This window comes from Agelaius phoeniceus, chromosome 4 (assembly GCF_051311805.1).
Source record: "Agelaius phoeniceus isolate bAgePho1 chromosome 4, bAgePho1.hap1, whole genome shotgun sequence".
Lineage (NCBI taxonomy): Eukaryota > Metazoa > Chordata > Aves > Passeriformes > Icteridae > Agelaius > Agelaius phoeniceus.
The window spans coordinates 7,789,524-7,812,839 of record NC_135268.1 but is presented as its reverse complement, the minus strand read 5'-3'; the positions used below and the strand labels follow the sequence as shown (position 1 = coordinate 7,812,839).

Below are 23,316 nucleotides of genomic sequence, written 5' to 3'. Positions count from 1 at the left end.
AGAAAGGAAATGACGGGGCCAGGTGGGTGTGGAAGGCACAGGAAAAGCAGGTCCTGGAAAAGGATAAGTGGCAGGAGGTAATAGCCCCAACACCAGTCTGTAAAACCTGAGTGTTGCACACATCTCACATGCTACTTCTCTGCACATCCAGAAGAGAGGCAGCAAAGAAACCCTGAGAGTCATTCCAGTGGGCTCCAACAGAGGACAGAGAGGATCTCCCAGATCTGTAGGCATGGCCAGCCTGAGAGAAGCCAAAATGGTGGGCAGGGTTTGGCCCAGGACCACCATGCTCCACAGCATCCAGCAAAGATCAAGGTTGGAGGAGACACCTGGGTATGATGAGCATGTGGGCAGCTGAGTTTCAGCCCAGAGCATGTGAAGATAAGTCCTAGTGCTTATGAATGTGTGGGCAGAGATGAATGAGTCACACCTGTTTTGTTTTTAAAAGGAATTCTAATCCCCTCCTGTAAATTTTTTCTCTAAAATTTGCTCTGCTGCCACCAATGTTGCAGTATTAGGTGTTTACATCACATTTAGGTGCCTAACCTCTTCCACAGGCAGTTTTCAGATATCTTTTTGCTATCTCCAGAGATGGTGACTCAGCTATTTCCTTGGAAAGCCTGTTCCAATGCCTGACAACCCTTCTGGTGAAGAATTTTTTTTCCTATTATCCAACCTAAACCTCCCCTAATGCAACTTGAGGTAATTTCCTATTGTGTAGCAAGAAAGAAGTTTAAGGTGTTTGCCATGGGAAAACGTCCTTGAGGTGAACAAAGGCAAAGAATCATCCTTGGATCAATTCTGATGTTCCAAAGACCATCCATGTTACAGGTTCATCAGAGAAATGAAGTGTGTCTTAAGGTGCACAGGCACACAGCATGCAGTGAGCCCTGCTCTGGTAAGTATTTTGTATTTTGGGATGTATTGTATTAAGTAATTTGGGATGTACTCTATGTGAAAGCACATTGGAGAAGACCAACCTCTCATCAGTTGTGTGACCTTCAGACTGAAACTGCCTGCTGCACAGTGTGAAATGATGCCATTTGGAATTGGTTTTGGAAAAAGATTTGGTTTGCATTAAGAAACAAAAAAAAAATCTCTTGTATAATTTTCATTTAGTCTTTTACAACCTGACATTAAAGGATTTTTAAATTATTTGACTTCTAAACCAAAGGTATACAAAGTTTAACCTATAAAGATTTGGTGCTTCTGTTTCAGGCCTTTAGGGAGCCTTTGCAGTTACTCTTTTCCAAGAAGTATAGCTGATCAATCTGAATTTTTACTCCACAAAAAGGATAGGGAAAAAAAAAGTCTTTTAATAAGACAATTTATGAATCTGTCCTTTAATTCTTTGTTAATCCCAATCATAATTCCTTATAACCTTGCTGATTCTTATTAGTGCTTGTGTGCATACACATATTTATAACTTATTTAGTTATATTTAATTTAATTCTATTTGATATTTCTTTGGAGAAAGGGTTAAAAAAAGCTACTTTAAAATGTTATGAAAATTCTTGTTGTCATCTGGAAAGCAGTAATACAATGCCTATTTAGAGTGCATATTCTTAACAGCAGCAGTTTTGGTACAAAAAGCTTCTCTGAAGTATCTGTAATGTCATGGCAACCTGGTACTTATATTGCATATAAATTCAATTATTTAATAGCTCTGAGTGTAGTATCTGCCAAACCCTATTTTATTAAGTAAACAAAAAATTATTTATCCATACATTTACGTTTCCAAAATAGTTGGGAATTCTACAATACTGTTTATAATTAATAGAACGATATTATTTTTAACTCGTGAATTAACTTTCTAAATTTGCTCTTGGTAAGCAATCTAAATATCTGAGCTTTAAAAATTAACTTAACCATGTTATTGGGGGGAAGGTAAGGTACAGAACTGAATATTTGTCTTGTGGTTAGTGGATTTTCCAATTACATCGGATTTGCAAAGGAAATGTACTTCCAGTACTCCATATATTTTTAGAGTTATGTAGACCTACAATGTAAAAACACAGACTTGGATGACTTGAAAAAAAATATAGAATTTAGATAGCAACACTGCCTGTAATATCAGTGAATCAAGCAGAGAACTGCTGTTGTGTTCTCATCATATTGTGATAACATCAAAGCATACAGTTAGACAATCATATTTCTGGATTCAATCCAATGTTCTGAATAAATTCTCTGCACTGTTTCTCTCTACTCTTTAAATATGTAATCCACATTTTCTAAACAGATCCCTTTACTAGTCCTTACTCTTTGCACTTTCCTAAGATTAGGTCTCCTCTCTAGCGTGAACACTCACAAACTTCTCTGGAAGTTGAATCTCACTATTTTCCCTCATTCGACCCAAAAACATGTGCTTACACAAATTATTATGGTGTTTGAATCCACAATCTGTGTTAGACTTCTAAGGCGAAAATCAGGCAAAATACCATATAGGCTTTCCAAGATTATACAAAAGTACATAAATAGAAGTCAATCTGTAAATACAATGAGAACCTCACCCTAAAGAAGGCTTTTTCTGGGGATTTTCTTTTCAAATACAACTCATTCACTTTGACAATACTCCCAAACAAAAATAGAGCTTGAAAGAATTTAAGGAAGGAAATCTGAAATTCATCAAAATAACTAAGAATATTGCTTAAGGTATTGCCAAAGGTACCGTGTCATTGTTAAAATATTTTTGAACAAGGTCTTAGAATGAAACAAAGTCATGCTTTCTTCTGCATTGTCTATCAATACATTTATTTCAAAATCAGTTTAATATAAATTGATTTCTAGATACAAATACCATCAATAACATTGTCACCATTATTTCCCAAAATGGCAATGCATGCCACATGCAATTTAATAATAGCACTGATTTATTAAAGGAAATGTGAAGTCAAGTGGAGTTCCAGGATATTAAAAACAAACAAGATTTTCTCAGGTGTAGGAATTCCATGTCATTGAAGCGTTACTGAAGTATGTTTAACCAGAAAAAGGAGGATAGTACATTTTTATTAAAAAGCATCTTTCATGAAGAACATTTTCAGTTGTCTGTCTTTTTTTGGATATAGACATCAGATAATGAACAGAAGCATCCTGCTTCCCCTCTGCATTGAAAACGTTACCAATGCAACACTCATCTGGACAGTATGATTCATTCCGAGTCAGTATTTTAATTTTGCCATTTGGAGAAACATGAGAACACAATATGTGGTGATTAACTGTCATGCAGATATTGCTGTTGCTTCATGCATATTTAATATTTATTTATTCTAAAATGTTTTCTTGAAAAATTTTGGACTTTTCACCTCCCTCCACAAAAATATCTCTCATTTTGACAAATCATTTTTATATCCAAAGTGTGTTAGGAATAATAAGTATTAAGTCACATTAGGTAGTTAAAATTATCCTGACTTTTTAATACATTTCCAAACATTAAAATATATTTACAGGTGTGAATTTTGAAGAAAAGAAAACAAAAACACTTTAGTGGCCAGTTTTATTAGTTGAAAAACATTTTGGATAATTTAGGTAATTCCTAGAATTCAGTGTTTTTTAAGAAATCAGCAGGTTTGAAAAACTTCAAGAATACTTTCTCCCCATTGTAGAACATATAATCTCCTATCATTACTATTTTCTTTCATATGATTAACTAAAATGTTATTAAAACACCTTATCTTCATTAAGTATCACCAACAGCCTTTTGTAAAGTGCATTCTGATTTGTAGATCCAAATATTGTAGATAATAAGGTTTGCTTAGCCAAAAGGTTAGCATCCTTCACAGAATATCCTGACATATTTCAAGGTTGTTAAATATGAAAAGTGGTAGATGGGATTTTCTTTTTTTTGAATGTGATCCAAAATCTTAATATTCTTTCTTTCAACTTCTACATAGAGAGAAATGTTTTATTTTTCCTACTACACAAGCATGTTGGACAATAAAAGAGCTTTCAAAATTTTAAATGGGAGCATTCATATTTGATATTTGCATGTAAAAGCAACTTAAAGTTTATGAAAATAATATTACATTGTTACATACTCTGATCATTTAATCCCATCCCCAGTTACTATGATAATTATTTATATACAGAACACACTTGCATTCATTTGTCCAAGATGCAGGAAATTTAAGCAGATTCTAGAGAAGCAAGCACTGCTAGTACAGGTTTTGTGCTTCCTCTATTCATTTTAAATCCAGAAAGCTCACGTGTCTACACATGCAAAAGGACGGGAAAAAAATGCTAAAAACGGTTTAGTGAAATATTTAAACAAAAGACTGTACATAATAAAAGCTAAAACTCCAAATTATGGGAGTGTTCATAAACACCAGATGCTCTCCTGGTATGTGTGCATTAGCAAGAAAGGTACTGATGGAGCTAAAAAGGCTCAAAGAATTAACTTAGAAACAGATACTACAGATACTCAGAATCAAAAGATCTAGTTTTTAATACTTGAGAAAGCATAATAATGGATCACTGTAGCAAATCAAAGTCTAAAACATTAGTAGCAAGAAGTTTCCTAAATCATGGTAAAAAACTAGATTCTCATAATACTAACAAAAAAATAAAAATAGTAAGCTAAACAAACAGGATGGAATTGTATCTAACTATTACTTTAGCTATTGCTAATCTGATCTCACTCTTTAAACAATGATTTTCTACCAGTTACTTTTCTGCAGAATCCTCCTGAGGAATCACTTAATCCCATGCAGTTTGCAGACATGCACAAAATATACAAAGTTATGGCTGATAGTTAAAGGACACTCTGAAAGAGTTTGAATGCAGATGTATTTTAACCATTGGGGACAGAAATAAGTAACCCTAGCAGCTTACAAAGGTTGGTTCTCTTATTTAAATCAATCTGCATCACTCATCAGTTTCAGTCCAGAGGACACAAAACTCAAGACAATCTGTAAAATGTATACACAGCTGAACACAGTATTCCTGGTTTTCACCCTGGGAAATGCTGCAGTAAAGTCATGTATCTGGTCAATAAAGGTCAACACATCCTGAGAGCCTCTAAAAAGCAATCTAGACACTAAATAAACAGCTGAGATAAAATGGGAGCCATCAAGATACAATTAGGAAACAGCAGGTTCAGGAACACCAGCAGAATGCAGACCATTTGAAAACAGCTCCATTTTCTCTTTTGAGTGCATCTGATTTCTATTTAAAGCTCTGATAACACAAATATAATGATCATGCACATAAACTAACATGACTGCATTTCTTCCATGTTATCTGATGCAGGCTGATAAGGCAATTTTTTTTTTGTTATAAAAGTAACTACTCATATGCATAACATTTAACAATAGCTTTCATGTGGCAAAAAACAAGAATGATATATTTTACAAAGTATATGGCAAATTTAGAGGGCTCTTTTTGGTAAAGCCTCAGCTTGTAGTACCAAATTAAAGCATGTTTCTTAAGATTGACCCTTCTCAAACTATTACCTGTATTCATCTGAAAAGGGAAAATTTCAGTGAAATGTAAGTAAGTAATATATGACAGGGAAAGTTACAAGACTGGACATACAGAAGAAAATGTTTTCAGGTGGTTTGTCTTTACTCAATTTCGCTCTTTCTGGGTCTAAAGCAGAGGAACTATACACTTAAGCAAGGTAATTAGGTATGAAAACAAACCCATGTGTATACCCAAACATTTGAAACAAATACTATTTACCATTTATTAAACCAGAAAGTATCTAAGCAGCATGAAAAACATTGGTCTACTGCTACATAGCCTGAAATGCACTTTCCTTACCAACCACAGTCTCAAGCCTATGTACTATCCAAAAAGGTACCTCAGTTATCTCCCCTACAACTATAGGTCAGAAAGAAAGTGTGCCCAGTACAAAATGGACTCATTGAAACAGAGAAGAAAAGAAGCATGATCTTGTCTCTGCCAAAAATATAGGTTTTTTCCTCTTCTATACTTTTAGAGTTTCATTTTGAGTTTACCTCTTTTGTTTTTTGTTACTTCTCTTATTTTTTCCTTCTTCTGCTTCTTTTTTAAACAGGCCCAAAAATTCTTGCTACCTTTTGTTTTAAAACTTAAAAAAAAAATAGTCATTGTCATTCAAGTGCAAATAAAGCACACCACATCAGTTTGCTGGATGGCATCTTTTCCCTCTTACAAGCTGAATTACACAGCACTGACAGAATATTGTCATCAGTGCAAGCCTTCAGTGAGCAGATATTGAGTAGAGGACCAATAAGAATCGCAAGAGGTGATCACAATTACTCACTGATTCTCCCAATCCATACAAAGCAAACAGAACAGCCAGTGTCCTGTAACAAATGAAGTCAACTTCTGAAGCTCAAACAAAAGAAAGACAATTCAGAAAAAAAAAATAATTCATTTTGCAACGTCACAAGGGGCACAATACACACACACACACAAATGTTGTCCCTGTGTATAAACACAGAGCTCATCCATGGGAAGAAGTTACCTAAAAGCGGCCATGTGGTGCTTTCCAGAGGAATCTGCATGATGGGGTGTAGCTCACATTTCTTCAGGTGAAAGTTACGTGTAAAGTCTCATCAGAGTGGTCAGTCCTCCAATTTTAGGATATTTTAGGACAACTGAGTATCCTGGTGTATAAGACAGGAAGGCTAGAACTGTTTGGACAATCACCTGATTTTTGCATGGCTAAGGTTGCATGAGAGCAGCCCTACCTTGGGTGCATTCAAATATAAAACAAGTTATAGGAAGAAAGGAAGAATCTGGGATATGTCAGGTGTAGCGGGGTATTTTCCAAACTAATCAGCCAGGATAAACACTTAATTCTAACTCTTTACAGGTGATTCAAACATTGTTTACAAGGGTGAGAGAGGGAAAAGCAGTGACACTGCTGCACAGAGCAAGAGCAGAGCTCCTATCCTCCAGTGGTTTAGCAGATTTGCCAAGACAACAGGCTTTGTTACTGCCTTAGCTCTGTAACTCACAGCAGATGAGACAAGACAGCACACGATGGAGCACCGAGGGAAGGGGATGAGGGGTGAGCACACCAGGACTGTGCTCTACTACCCACTGTTATTAATCCACTGGATAAGCATCAGCACACACAAGTCCCTTCCACTTTTGGACCTCGTCCATCAAGAGCTGTGATAATTGGACACAGGTTAGAAACTGTTTCAAGCAAAGCAAACAACTTAAAAATGAGTGTATATGTTTAAAACAAGAGTTTAATTTTGAAAAATCTGAGAGCACATCTATTTACTAAAGAACAACTGAGAAAAATCCCTAAACTCCACATTATTACATATTTGTTAATTGACTTGACAGTTGCTGTAGCATGGATTTAAGGCAACTATTAATAACAAAGCCCTTACACTTTTCCACTGATCTCAACAAAGCATCAGTCCCTTCAGTAAAACATTGATTGCATTCCAGTAGTTCTAATCTAGGGCTTTTTTGAAGAGGTTATGAAGATATTGCCAGCCTTCAGACAGACACATATTTCCCAAATACAAGTGGACTAAAAAGAACACAAATATTAGTATAATAGCATATTCCATAGTCTGCTGAAATTCAGCACTTACATTTTTATTTGGACAAATGATGCAAAAGCAACAGGAGTGTTAATTGACAAGGACATTTCTCATTTCTAAAGTAGCTCATTAGGTGGAGCCACTATCAAATAAAATTCTGTAATGGCTAAATTATAGGGCATTTCAAGGCAGCAAATTGATTAAAGTGGTTATTTTTTTCTTGCTCTGAACACAAACAGCAGATAATTTTAGTCTGCCAATGTGCTTGCATGCTTTGTACTTGAAAAAGAATACAAAGGTGTGTATTCTGAACTAAAATGAGGATCCCTTCTTCTTCCTGTGTACAGTTTAAACCAGGAAGAGTAATAAATACATTGAGATGTGATCCTGCCTGAACTCATGCACTTACTCTTTCCCTATCCAGACTGCTGACGTGCCATAGCAGAAGCTGTATCCAGCTGAAATGCTTTCTAAAGCCCTGGCTGAAAGGCAATATTCACAGTAGGATGCACATGTTCTTTTCCATAAAAATTCTTCTCCTCTTCTAATTTTTGACTGAAGGGTCATCGATATTTCTATTTGTCAAGATTTCCATCCACACTAAGGTCACTAAGACCACAGGATTGCAAGGCAGGCTTTAATCACATCTAAGCAATTTTACAGCTCTGATTGCATGTATTTCTCAAATAAAATTCTGCAAATTTCAGTATTCACAAAGGTAAAAATTGAATGCTCCAAGATACTACTTCCTGATAGAACAAAGGAGATTTCAAAGTAGCAAAAGGTGATAATAGGCAAGAAAATATTCACATTAACCTCAGATATCTCTATTGGTCACAGTGGAAATCTGAAATTCTTCCCCAGGTTACAAAAAACAAATATAAAACCACTATAGATTTAAAATACCAAAATATGCCGTCTAAAGACTTAAGTTTCCTGATAGCATCTCTTGCTGTGTGTCCCAGGCATACATGCACATCTGAAATTCTGCCTGTAAACATGTGCTTAAGCACAGAAATCAGATTCTTGACCGTTACCACAAACTGCTGTTAGACAATAGCCCAGGTCAGACAAAAACAAACAAACAAACCCTGTACTGGAAACATAGAAAAGCCTCTCCTGGGTTTCCTGGGCCAAGGTAAAATAAAGTGAAACATATACATAGAGCCAATCTTCTTTCACTGGCAAACCCAATACATTTCCCTTCTCCATTCGAATCTGCCTCAGAACTTTGCTCCATTTCATGGACCTGCCTTGTCTTGGGTGTTACCCTCCTCAAGAAAAACAAGAAACAGGAAAATACTGCCTGATGGTACAGAGGAAACCAGGGAACAGCTGCAAAACTGTCAGGAAGAAAATGGGCAGCAAAACTGAAAAAAAAAAGTCCTTTAAATAAAGGAGGTCCACTTCAGACTAAAACTATTCTAAACTGTTCCCTACACTTTTAGTACTATAACTTCACTTTCAGGAGTTTTATTATCAGAGTGAAGATCAGATTACTGTGAGTCAATAAAAAATGGTGTGTTGGATGTTGATCCCATCTTTTCCTTAACCCTCTACCATCTCTCACTCCCTGCTTCAGTGAATACCAACTAATTTCCCCTGGGAAATGTGAAGTGTTTAGCTGAAATAGCTTTACATTTTTATTTATTTTAACAAAACTCTCGATACTGTTTATTTAAACTCTACAGGTTCTGTGAAACCCTGAATTATATTCCCTCTAGTCTAAAATGGTTTGACTTAAAATGTATTTTTCTAGTAGCTCTCTGGCTAGCAAGCTTTCTGCTTTTTTTATGTTTCCAGATACAGAAACCCAAAAGGGTTTTTATTTAACAACAGCTCAATAATTACCTTTTCTAAATTCCCATCTCTCCACTATTGTTTCTGGCATATTAGTTTTCAAGGTCTCAAAGTTCACAGCAGGTTTTTTTGCAAGAACAGTGATAAAGTGCTTGCATTATGAATAGTAATTTTATTCTCTACTACTGTAGCTGAATACAGTGACATAAAGCTACCTGGTTTCAATATTCCATTGCAAATTCCTTAGGGTTCTGTGTCAGCAGCAACATATTTAGCAACCTTGAAGAAACCTTTTCTTTCTGTTGATGGTTTTATTTATTTAAAAACCATCCTCATCTGGGTAGCCACATAATGTGCATGGACTCACCTGCAAGAAGATCCAATGGTATGGAAAATGTTCTAAAATTCTCAACAGCTGTTAAATCAGATTTAAAAATGAGCATAGTTTTGAATGCTTGTTAGGTATTGTATTTTAATGAGACAAGCACATCACATCCTCACTCTGCTTTGAAATTCTTTTGATCTGGGATGTGGGGATCTGAAGGAACTTGCAAATATTAATATTGTAGCAAGTATTTGCTTAGTTGCTATTAATTAATTAATTAATATCTTGTTATGCTGAACTTTTGCTATTTGCAATTTGAAATTTGATGCAGGTGGGTTTTTGTTTTTTCTTTTTTTTTTTCCTATAGATAACAACTTTTGGCTATGCATACATTTAATTTCAGGTTTAGGTGATTACATGGAAATACAGCGTGTTGCCAAAATTTTAATTTAAAAGAAATATTTTCATGGACATAAATTGCTTATGAAAAAAAGAAGCAATAACGATTGAGAAGCTATTTTGTTTCAGCTAGCAAAATAAAGTAGCAATTTTATACTTCAGCCAAACCTCACAAATGAGGTACTATTTCATTTACTTAAATGTAAGAATATTCAACACTCCTCCTTTCCCCCCCATATACAGTATATAATGGAAAAAAATACACCATACTCCACAAGCTATACTGTTAACACTATTCATCTAAAAAATTATTTTCATTATACAGATTTAAATGTTGTGATTTAAATACAACTTCGCAACAGTTTTCTCCCAGTCTGCTGTATAAAATACATATATTTGTAGTTTGAACTACAAAACATCAGGGGACATGTATTAACTTCCAAACAATATGAAATGAGGAATTCTTACACCCAATGAAAATTTGAAACTCAATCAGGCCTTCTTAAAAAAACAGCTTCTGTAAATATGCATAAGTGACTTATAGGAAATCTTGCTTTATATGTGTCACACACATATTTGCTAAATTGAATTTCAGACTTTATTGTTTTGATATCTGGGATATCAAAATATTTGGAATCTGCATAGATCCCCAGACATATTTAAGACCATCAATGATAACCAGGTTTAAGTTAGAAAACAAAAATTTCTTTAGAAAAGTTTTTGTTATATTTCAGTTGTTAATTCTGTAAATGAACAGCACAGATTTAGGAACAAATAGTTTCCAAACACTGAATTATTTCTTCTAACCATAGTGAAGTTAGCCTCAAGTTCTAATATTATGAAATTAGTCACAGGAAATAACTTTGTATTGAAATCAGCTACCCGAGTTAGTTTTCAACTTGTAACAAGTCCTTAGGAATGTTTATTTTTTTTAATGCAGTGTACTTTCCACCATTTCTATATTTCTATCACAATTCAGTACCTTTAATACAACCTAATGCAGTGTAACTGGATGGACAAGGCAGCAGGCAGGAAGGGCTTCAGCTCTGTGAAAGCCTTCGTGACTCCTGCACTCATGCAGCCAAGGATGAAACCTGCAGCTAATTTAAATGGATAGAATTGCACAATATCTCAATGAACATATTTTCTGATCAGAAAGTGACACACTCTGAATGTATTATCAGCAGTAGCAGTGAGGGTATTCTGTTGCTCTTCCTTATGCTTGATGGGCTGTGCCAGTTAACACGCCTGATTTCACATTCTGAAGCTCCTCTAACTTCCCAAATGAGGCAGGGTGGAAAAAGCATTTACTGAGTCAGGTTATTCTGTTCACCCACCTGTTATGAAAAATAAACAGTAAATTCTGAGCAGGCTGGGCAGAAGAAGTTCACTAACCAAGATTTACCCTCTATGAGAAGTAAAGGAGAATGAGTTCTCACAGCTGTGTTATCTATGTTTAGAAGTTCTTCCATTACCATAATTTTTAGCCCACTAAAAATAATCTAAAACTACATTTTCAAGGTTAAAACTATCTTTACCCCTCAAGAGCTGCAATCCAAATTTTGGAAGGTCATGTACTTACCCTGAATCACAAAACACATTCTAATTTTGAATATTGAAAATATTATAAAAAGATTTGAGTATGCACACTAAATATGCAATACAAGAACTAAGGCTTTAGGAACAATCTGTTTAACAAACCACTAATAAATTCAGATGATGACTGAATTCATTCCAGGACTACTTCTGTATTTGATTTCTTGTGTGGGGTATTCAAAATTTTGACATATACTGATGAAACCAACAGATGTTCGATGAGCAGCAAGCTATATTTTGTTATAAATTCAGACTTTACCAGAGCCAGAAAAACTTCACATAGAGATGCACATTTATTCCTTAATGAATGAGCTTGGAAATTCCATAGTGTCTACACATAATTCCAAAATTTGCATATCATTGGTGCAAAATGAAGATCACACTAAATGAAATTTCTGGAATTTTTTATACAGATATATTTTTTGTACTGGATGTTCACAACACTGGCTTAACCTATAATTACTAGTTTAACACATAATCATTTTGGTGTCATTTGCCTTTCTGAAAATGTCTTAAAATGCAAATATACTTGCAAGAACAACATATATTTCCTGTCACACTTTATATTAATCACCACTGATAGTAATAAAACCATCATATTAATCACTAGAAATAAGTTACAGCTACAAGACGGTTTCAGGGTAAAGGACAGGAAAGGGAAAGATAGGAAGATTTGGGGTCTTTGACAATAAGGAAGGATAATTAGAGATTATTAACATACTCCAATTTTCCTCTCCTCCAGTGAAATTCTTGTAGAAATAGGTCAGCTGAGATTGATTTTGCAGTGGCTTTGAGCTGTTTTCACACCACATGCCCATCTTTTCTAAGGGCATAAATACAATCTAAGTGCTAAAAAAGTATTTACAGAGGGCAGAGTAAAGGAGATTTTTCAGAGATACACAGCTAAGCAAAGTATTCTATCAGTGCAACTGCAGTACCTCTGCAGAACTGGGTCAAAGGAGGTTGGCATCCCATCCTGAATTGGGTGGAATATCCAATCCCTTAGTGAATATCTCTGCATGTAGATAAGTCTGTTTCTACACTAATTCATCCTTGGAAACCTTCTTAAAGACTTTCAGAAAATATGTTTCTACACTACCCCAAGTAAGAAAAGCTATCTGGAAAAAGATGAGATGCAAGGACTAAAGAGAAGTTCAGCAACACAATTTTCTCCAGAAGAATCAGGCTATTTGGGTCAGAATGCATAGATACACAGTGAAAAAAACAAGGACCTAAGAAACAATTTCTTTCCAGGAAATTACCTGTGGGATATAATGGATTACATGTGAGACATGCTGCAGGGAAAACAGCAAAAGGTTTTCTTTATCTACAGTTAAAGAGTCTTTAGAACATATGAAGTTATTTCTTTATGCTTTTCCCAGCTCAATATTGCATTCAGGTTTGGACATTGCATTTAAAGACTGATACAAACAAATTGGAGACAGTCCAAGAAAAGCACTGGAAATAACCCCAGGTCTAGAAAACAAGATGTGTCTTATAGATTGCATAAACTGGAGTTATTCATAACAAGATGAAAGACCAATAGGGAAGATACTGATACCCAAACATATAAAAAGGCCACAGAGGAAAGGAATATATTATGTTTTCAGTGACTAGGGCGAATGGTTCAAGAAACTGATGAGGTTAAGATTCAATTTAGATGACAAACAGAGAAAAAAAAGCCAAACAAATTCTAACTTTAAAATGAGATTTCAGTTTTCTAAGAATAGAAGAGGTTTAATGGGAAAAAATGGATTTAATGGCATGATGGATTACCATCTATAGACTATTACATGCCTGTTTCTAATGGTGCCTTGGGCTCAGGATTAACACTACCTGGCCTCTTGCAGTAAACATGCACTTCCACTTCCCCATGTTTCAAGAGTTTAATAAAAACAAGGTAATATCCCATTGGAGATAAATTCCACTCAGCTCCTGCTTCAACATAATCTATTCCTAAGTAAGATAAACTACATGCAACTGGTATTTTCTCTGGAACTACCTCAAAGAGAGCAAATAAAACATATTCCTTATTTTTAAACAAAAAGGATAAAATAACTTTTTTCTGTGAGCTTCAACCTACTGAATATTTTTAAACATAACATGATGTATATTTACAATTTATAACAACAAGACAGCTCTGCTTGAAATTATGACTAAAACTTAAATACTTGCCACAGTAATTTGCCACACTAAAATTGTCTAGTGATACAGCAGGAAAGAAAAAGCAAACAAGCAGAAAATAAAATAAATGTTTTGAAAACCTTCAGATATGGTAGAAAAAAGGATAGGAGGATTACAGACAGGGTTTTGGAAACTATCTTCTGGGAGTTACACTCCAGTTACAACTTTCTTTTACATAGCTGCCTTAATATACCAGTGCTTAAAGGGCACAGCCAAACCAAAGACAATGAACTTTTTGCCTGATTAAGGACACAAGAATATTAAAGCAGTAATAATTAAAATCAGAGTCCTTATACACTTCATCTCATTTGGACTAATCAAAGTGACAGAATTAAACACTTGCTCCTGCAGTATCAATGATTAGGTGCATATATAAATTTTCAAAGTAAGTTCTGGTATAAATGTAAACTTTTGGAAGGGTAGCAAAGATGAGATTAATAAATAGGCTTGCATGACCTATATAGTGTTTAAGCTTGGAAAGATGTATACTTCAAGGCTACCTTAAACATTGATTTATTTACTCATTACAATACTACATGGCTGGCTGTAAACATTAACAGAATGCTAATAAAAAATTACACATTAAATGTTTTTTACTTCCATTTTCAATATTGTTGTGTATAAACATCTCCATTCTAATACAATCTAATGACAGAGTTTTTTTGCCTTTGCTGAAAATCTGAGTACCAGTAACTAACATTTTTTTCTAACATCAATGGTAGACTGCTTAAGAATTCTGTGCATTATTCACGCATTCCATTTTCTTCTAAATGATATTTTGGTTAGGATGTTATTCTGAGCTCATTTTTCATTTCATTAATAAAAAGGCACATATGATATGAAGTAACTTGCAGCATTTCTGCTAGAACATCTTGTTCATGTGCTTTAATCTTTTTGTGCTTAATAGCCTCATCAGACTGAACTACTCAAACCACTGTTCTAAATATTGTGTTCTCAGCAGAAGCTGTCAAACCTGGATTTAGTTGCACTAGTGTTAGGCAAAGTTTTGCATTGGTACCTGCAATTAACCTTCCCATAATTTTTGGTGCCAAAAATACACTCTCAGATTTCAGATGAAAGTCAGATTTATGTTTCTTGATGAAACCAAAAAGCTCAAGCATTACTTTTCCCAGCAGCTGTCTTTAAAATCAACACAAAATCAGAGGGGGGATAAAACCTGCAGAGCTGATAATTTTACACAGTGTTATATAAAGCATTTTGGCTTTCAACATTAAAATCAAACTTGAAGAAAAGAATTGGAACAGAGGTAGATAGGTTTCAAGAGCTTAGGTGGGGAACATTTAAATGCCTTCTTTTTTGCAGGAAATACTTTGAGTGATCACCTTGGGACACTGGCTGTGCTTACCCATGGTGAGGACACTTGGGACCCAGCCTGTGGATCAATGACTCTTGGCAACAGAGGTATTTTCAGACTCCTAAGCCAGTCTACCTTCCAGCAGGGAAGAGAGGAGGCATTACTGGTGTAGACATATCTGGCTTATATTCCCCATACCTGATTTCTAAATTGAGGGGACTTCTGAGAATACTGGAAATCCTACCTGGGTTTTGCCTTGAAACCTCCCATACTGTAAATCAAAAATACCTCACAAAGATAAACTACCAGCTACTCCAAACCATAGAAACACATTATTTTTTTTTAACTGCAGTTATGCACCACTCATTAAACTTTAAAAACAATCTTTGCTTTCCAAATTCTGTTTCTACTTTAAACATTTAAATGATGATGGCTCTTGTAAAAAGAATATGCATTACATAACTTGGAATCTTCTCTACATGGTCCAACTTCAGAGCACCTTATTATCTTTAAAAGGCATCAGAAAATGCCTATAAATTAACTTTTATTCAAGTTATTTTACTAGATGAACTTTCCTTGTAGGAGAAGTACAGAACAGACACTATCCCTGTTCAGACCAAGGATGAGCAGAAATAACTTAGGGATGACAGAGTATTATTTGATAGGTTTGCACTTTGTCATCTTTATCTCTGTGATTGTTTAAACTTACCCAACAATGCCATTTGCAGTGGGCCATTGCCCTAATTAATTTTGTCATCATCTTGCACAGAGTTAGCTGACATTTTGTGACTTCCAGCCTTTTGACATAGTAATAAATATAACCTTTAACATGTTACTTCCAGGGTAGTGAACACTACTGACTTCAGTACCTCTTCTGGTTGAACTTGTCAGCAAGATGTAAGCTTTGAGAATACAACTCATCCTATGAAATGTTAAACTAACCATGTTCATTGCCTACAAAGCACTGACTTGACATAAAATGCACACCAAAAAGACACCCTCTGCATGTAGATTGTAAAGTACAATCTGTAGCTGATGGTGTTTGGCTTAATTTATTTATTTGGTGTTACACTATTTATTTAGTGTTACACATATTCTAACAAAAGCATCACAGGATTTGAACTTGGTGTCATTTTCTAAATCATCCCAAACCTCTCTAAGAAAAGCTTTTGCTTCATCTTCTCTTGAAGCATGGCCAAGAAGGAATCTGTCACTTGCAAAGAAGCAGTCAGCAAGAATATAATTTGGCGATGGTGATGAAAAAAAGTATTGTCTCTGGTTGAAAAGATAAGAGATAAGAAAATAATATGCAACCCAAAAATTGCTGAAAAAAGGTTAAATTTCAGCCCTTTCTGAAAAGAACCAGGGGGTTTCAACACATTTTTCAACAGTGTGTGAGCTTTGGTTGATTCTAAATAATTCTCTCACTGTTTCCCAAAACTACTCATCCTACAGCACAGCACAGCAAAAGGAATTAATGCAACCTCTGAAATTGCAGAAATAATTTAATCTTCATTTTATAGCAATGCTTCCAAACTGTAAGGATTTATTTTCTCTTTAAACTCCATAGAACAAATTTCTTCCTCAGTTCCCTAGAAGGAAAGCCAGGTTAGAGTCTTGTGTATATATCTAATAGCACAGGCCTACTGTGGTTTCTTGAAGGCATACAATAGATTTTGGGAACTGTGGATGAAATAAAAGAATAACTGTAAGAAAATAGTGCTTGAATGCAGATTCCCCAAAGCACTGTCACATAACATTAAAACTGATGTGCTCCTGTGTGATAGCTAAGGGAAAAAAAAAAAAGATTAAGGAAAGTAGTACATGGTATGATTCTGATTAATTCATATTGGCTTTCTGGGAGATTCAAAGGCAAAGACGCACACACAAAAATGCTAAATATGATGACATTAAAGCCTTTAATGAATTCAGGTGAAAAAAAAAGAAATCTCAAAGGTTTTTTAAAAGTCTTACTGAAAAGAAGTATATTCCCAGCAAAGATTTTGGAAATCTGCCATGGTAGATACGGGTTGGTAAGTCAGAAATGTATTCAGGACGCAAAGCTAAGCACCTTGCAAGTCAATGTGTTAATCCTGAGTTCAGTCTTCCCTTTCACAGTCACCCAGGGTGAAGCCCCTGCAAAGCTGACATGATAGGAAATGCACAGTCAGACTGAACAACACTGGGGTTTACCTGCTGGAGATGTGGAGGCATAGAGACCCACACACATTTGGGAGCATTCATCTGGTGCTACAAATACTCTTCTTTGGGGAAGCAAGGAAACAGGAAAATATGATCTCTCATAGTATTTAATTATTGTATTTAATTACTGATTTTTTAATTTTAACTTTTTTAATTTAAAAATTAATTAAAAATTAATATTTTTTGTATTTAATTATTGTAATTGTATTTATTATTTCAGAGTTTGCTGAAAAGTCAACAAATTGTTAAACATTCTCAAAAAGATAATAAATTAGAAACAGTTTGACTCATATGGATAGCTACAAATGAATTTAAAAATAACATTAGCAGCAGTAAAGGTAAAATTAAATTCTTTTTATATGCATATTTCCCTTATCAGTAAGAATAATAATTACATTTTTCCACACAGAAACGGTTTTTCCCCTATTACCAGGGCACACACTTAAGACTACTTAACCCTGCCTTTGGCTCAGTCAATAAAAGCAGCATTTAATTATTTATGTCCCACAAAGCCTCACAGTAATTTTCTTTTACAGGCAGCAGTAAAGATCACAATTGCATGAGTTGAGTACAATGTTTGGAAAACTCGCAAAGCTGATTTATTTCCCAATGAATCAGTTTTGAATTTCTGTTTCTTCTCACCTAGGGATTCTGTTGGGAATCTCAGACTGACCTTTGGACATGTAAATACCTACAATTATTGAGGCTGTAGGCTCTGCTTTGCAGATGCTGCCCAGGCTGTTCAGGTTGCTTCTGATATTCTTGTGAGCATTAAGATTTGGGTTTTAATGCAGCTTCTAAAAGGCATTAACAGTATCACCGAAGTAGCAATAGACATAGTTGATAAAAAAATGGGTTCAAACACTCTGCAGGAAAAAAATCTCAGATACAATGATCGGGATTGTTGGGACATGAAGCTTGAAGAATGACAGAAACTACCAGAGCCCATTTCCATGAAAAGTCTGTAATGTACTGATACATTAGCAGTAGCAGAAGAGGTGCAAGACAGAGAATGCTGGTACCCCAGTGTGAGACCAAACTAAAATAATTACACTTTTCCCCAGTTAGAATTATAGGGCAAAGCAATACATTATAAAGCAATGCATTATAAAGCAAGGCACAGCCCTGGGAAAACATAGGCCTGGAAATAAATCTAAAAAAAATCTAATTACTTGTTCTAAGCCTGTAGCACATCCTGCTAAGTAGTGAAAAACATCATAAGGGCATTATGAAATTGAAAATCTTGTACTATACAATTTGTCTTCATTAACACACTTCTATTATTTTGTAATACATATCTAATCTTTTGCTCCCTTCATGTCCCTTTCTCATTTTCCAGTGCTTCAACAGTATCAGGGGTTTCAATGTTACACCTGAGTATTTAATTTACTGGATTGTTAATGTTGTGCACAACAGTAAATTGTTACATTTGCCAAATTCAAAACAAATAATTCAGTGATGACTTACTCCACCAAGATGAACTGAACTGTCTAGATCTTATTCTTCTTGACCTTTATTTCTTGCTGTTTATATTATAGTAGCATGTGTTTTTACTAAGATTCTAACAATTACATCTTTCTTAAATTAATGATTACTACCACCAACAGTCTGGTTTTGTACCCACACTTTCTAGTGCTCCTCAAAGCTGAAGGGGTTCTGAAATACTTGGTCTCTTCCCTTTATTCTCATTTGATGAAATATGCAGGCTCAAGCATTTACACAGAAAGTATTATTTCTTACTCAGTAGCTGTATTTTGTGGGGTTGCAGGTTAGTATGATTCCAAATATTTCATTTGTACTTCATGGGGCTAGCTGTATCTCCCTAGGAGCTTTGTGCTTACCAAACATAATATGATGAAGTGGTATTATGTTTCCTCATCTGGAAACTGACAACTTTTCCTACCACTGAAATGTACACTGTGCATTACAAATCCCTCCAAGAACCACAGGAAGGAAAGAACAAGTGTATAGGTCAAAAAGGCATGCTTTAGGAAACTTGGGAAGAATGAGTAATGTCATAAACAAAATAGGTTTACAACTGCCTCTGAGAACCACTTCATCAAATCGTCCTCCTCAGGGAAATAACAAAATTAACTACTGCTCTGGACTCAAAAAAATCACCAAACATCCCTTTAAGAAACTGTTTTCCCAAAGGTTTGTGGGTGTTTTTTCTGTGAAAGTTCCAGAGTGTCAAGAAAATACACATTTCTATTCATCAAAAGAACAATAAAGTATTTTTGCAATAACCTGGTCTTTCTGCCTGTTAAGTCTAAACATTTACTTAAAGGCTTCAATTGAGATGCAAATTTTAAAAGATTTTTATATTAACTCAGGTCCAAAAATTACAAAGGGAACATCCTGGGAAACTCCTATAGAATGTGAACCAGACTCTATACTGTAAAACACACACTCTTATTCTTTTGACAGGCAATTTTCTTCAAGGCATGACTTCTGCAGACCCGTGTGAACCACTGCTTTCTTTGGGGGATGAAAATATGCCTCCAGCAGGTTACAATAGCTAATCTAGTTAGAACAACAACCTGGCGTTCATTTCACTCTAACTTTTGTGCTGGTTTGTTCTTTTAACAAAACTTGTGCTTTGGAATTTCATTATATTGTACAGGTGAGAGGGGAGGCATTACTTGGATTAAAAACATAAATAGAGATGTCGTGGCTCCACTGCTGGAGTGTCTAGCCTTGTATTCATATTAAGTAATTGCTATCCCAAATACATTTTCCAAGGGCTCACAAATTAGCACTTGCCCCTGTAAGGACTTCTTGACTGATCATTCAAGATCAGTAGATCTTTAAAACATGAAGGGATATATTTGGCTGATACAAGTAGCAGGACTGGAGTCTGACTGGGCAAAACAAATTAAATAAAAAAGCCCTAAATCCACACTTGGCAGATGGGAAGCCAGAGATATGTGACATTAGGAGAATATTAACAAATATTAACCTTTTTTTTTTGTCTTTAGATTGTGAGCAACTGTTTAACCCCATTTCTGTTCAATGACAATTCTCATCACACTGATCATTAAAATCATCCAGTTAAACTTCACAAGGAGGAATGTGTGTAAAATTAAGCACTGTTCACTTAGGATAAGTACAGTTTGCTCAAGGTCATACGAAATTATTAACAAAGGTGGCATTTTGAGACTTCTAGTTAAAATACAGTGCCTTAAGCATCAGCTCCTCTTTTATTTAAATATCACTTTCACACACAGATACTTGAGGCTACTGGGAACTACTTCACCTAGACTTTCCTATCCTAGGACTATGGCAGGAAAAGTAGAATTCAAAAAGCAGGTTGGGTCTTTTAATTAAAACCATGCATGTTTTTGTTTACACACAAATTTATACACACACACATGTCCTGTGCTTATTTATGGTCCTCCAACTCTCCAGTCAAAGTGTATTGAAGCCTCTTGCTTCAATTTTGGGTCATTTTGGTACTGTGAAAAGGTGTGTGGGTCTAGGCAGAGGTGTCCATTACCTATCCATAAAGTCAAATTAGAATGACCTCAGTATCCACTACTGCACAATTCTAACTAAGGTTCTGCAGGCTACGACTTGCACCCACATATTTGCATTCCTTCCTGAGAATACAGTGGTTGAAATCTGCTGGGAATTTTGCTGAGAAATTCTACTTATCTCTAGAATCATCCCAGAACATGAATGGGTCTGCAATGTACTACGGATACTGAACTTTCACACTGTTGATGCAAAAGAGTAAGAGAAAGACTAAGAGATCACCCAGACAGTGTGTAAGGCACAGATAGCTTCTCATCATTGCTGTGACTGTGAGAGGAAACTACCTGCCCTGCAGTCTCATGAATCTACTGGGGTTCCTTATCCTAGATGGAATTATCAAGCTTTTAAGTGCAAGGACTAGGATGCAGCAGTTAGACAGCTAGAATAGAATAGAAATAGAAACCTCCTCCATGCTCATCCCTATTAAATTCCCTAGAAAGAACCAATAGTGCTTCATGTAATCATTGCAGATTTTAACCCAGCTTTATTTAAAGTTTGATGATGGCTGAATTTATTCCCTTAATCATTAGGAAAAATATTACAACTGCTGGGAGAATCAAAACTATTTCCTGGAGCTGCAATTGTCTGAAAGTCCATTGAACACCATAAACCACCTAGTCCATGTAAATGAATACTTGTTCTTTGGGATATTCTTTATATACTTGTGTTCTTGAGGTTCTTCTATGAAATTTGAACATATCACACAAGAATCAAAGTCTCAATCAGAGAGGCTTATTAACTGTGCTGAAATAATGGATGCAGTCACAGCTCAACAAATGGGATCTACAATGAGTAGTAGTCTGCTAGAAGCCTTATGAACAAGTTCTTCCCAATATTTTCTTAGTGATAAGAAGATGAGGAAGGACTCTCAGAAAAACTGAGAGTGATATCCAGGATGACTTAAGATCATGATTCTAACAGGAACTGCAGAAGTCAAGCACAAAAGCTCTTCCTTGTGCTACACCCTCCTATACCTGAGAAGAGCTTGCAATTTCTGCAGCTCCATTTTGGGTTAATTTTTAATATTTAAATTTAAGATTGTACTGTGTGCAGATGTTTCACAGAAATACAAGATACCCTCAGTTAATATTCTGATCAGATTCTGAAGATGAGATTTTCTATGCCAAGCTACTTATTTTGTCTTGCTTTGCATTCAGCACATCCATAAATGAATAAAATACAGTCATAATGCTACTGTTTACTAATCCTAAGTATCACACAAACTGGAGTTGTCCTTATCAGGAAAATTGTGGCCTCAGCACTTGAAACTCCACAAGATAAAAACTTAATATTGTATTTTGCTGTTTATGTTTCAGGTCCTCAATTTCATGATGACTCATGTACTGGACTGAGCTGTGAATCAAAGTAATCAAATTCAAAAGCACCTTCAAAAGCACACACGTGGGAGTGACAGATGGTGAATAAACCTTTATTTTCTTGGCACTCTCCTGGCATTAAACCAGATGGGGACATTTGCAAATAGCGGATGGTAAATCCTAGGAAGGGCAGGCATTCTCATCTCTTCTATGTTGCTCAGAATCTGCAGGTGTGCCAGTATTTCAAACACATCTTTTGGGTTTACATTTCTACTTGCAACACTGCATCTAACAGATTCATATAGAATCTTTACCTGTTTCCTTTCCCTTCCAGTACAGCCCACCAGTGTAGTTCCCAGTATGATCCCTACAGGACGGGCATGGAGTGGAGCAGATTGCCAGGAGAGGCTGTGCACTTCATCCTGGGGACTTTGACAGCCCAACCCTCAGGAACCTGGTTTGACCTCAAAGATGATTCTGCTGCTTACAACAGGATGAAGCTGCACCCCCTGAGGTCCCTTCCCACCTGAAATTGCCTGGTGGTCCCTGATTTTGGGTGACTGTACAGGTGTGAGGGCAGGGTTTCTCTGCTCACAGTTTGGACAAGGCTGTACCTTGGAGTGAGTCTCCAAGTCCACTCTTGTCACAGACATCTTTTCTGGAAAATCCTTTCCTTAGGATATTTCCTCCTGAGAAGCTGAGAGGCCTCAGGAACAAAATGTAAACAATGATTATCTGCTGCTGTGGAATGCAACAGGTGCATCTGTGATTGGCTCATGTGGTTATTTCTAATTAATGGCCAATCACAGCCCAGCTGGCTCGGACAGAGAGTCTGAACCACAAACCTTTGTTATCATTCTTTGCTATTCTATTCTTAGCTAGCCTTCTGATGAAATCCTTTCTTCTATTCTTTTAGTATTGTTTTAATGTAATATATATGATAAAATAATAAATCAAGCCTTCTGAAACATGGAGTCAGATCCTCGTCTCTTCCCTCAACCTGAGACCCCCGTGAACATTGTCACACACTCTTGACTCTGTTGTCATGGATCCCTATAACATAACACAGCTAAACCAAACTATCAGATGTTTTTTTCTGCTTTTATCTCCATATTTTATCAGAACTTGTTCAGCTCCAAGTCCGCTTATGAATCAATA

At 35.6% G+C, this 23,316-nt stretch overlaps 1 long non-coding RNA gene across 2 annotated transcripts; it reads left to right on the top strand.

Moving 5' to 3' along the window:
* Positions 1-504: 504 nt before the first annotated feature.
* Positions 505-22,890, top strand: LOC143693808 (uncharacterized). Of its 2 annotated transcripts, none has more exons than XR_013181765.1 (3): positions 505-898; positions 22,159-22,259; positions 22,493-22,890. It is a non-coding gene; the product is annotated as an uncharacterized LOC143693808 (long non-coding RNA). The 2 variants fall into 2 exon arrangements; XR_013181766.1 differs by having other exon boundaries at positions 22,159-22,388.
* The last annotated feature ends 426 nt before the right edge of the window (positions 22,891-23,316 follow it).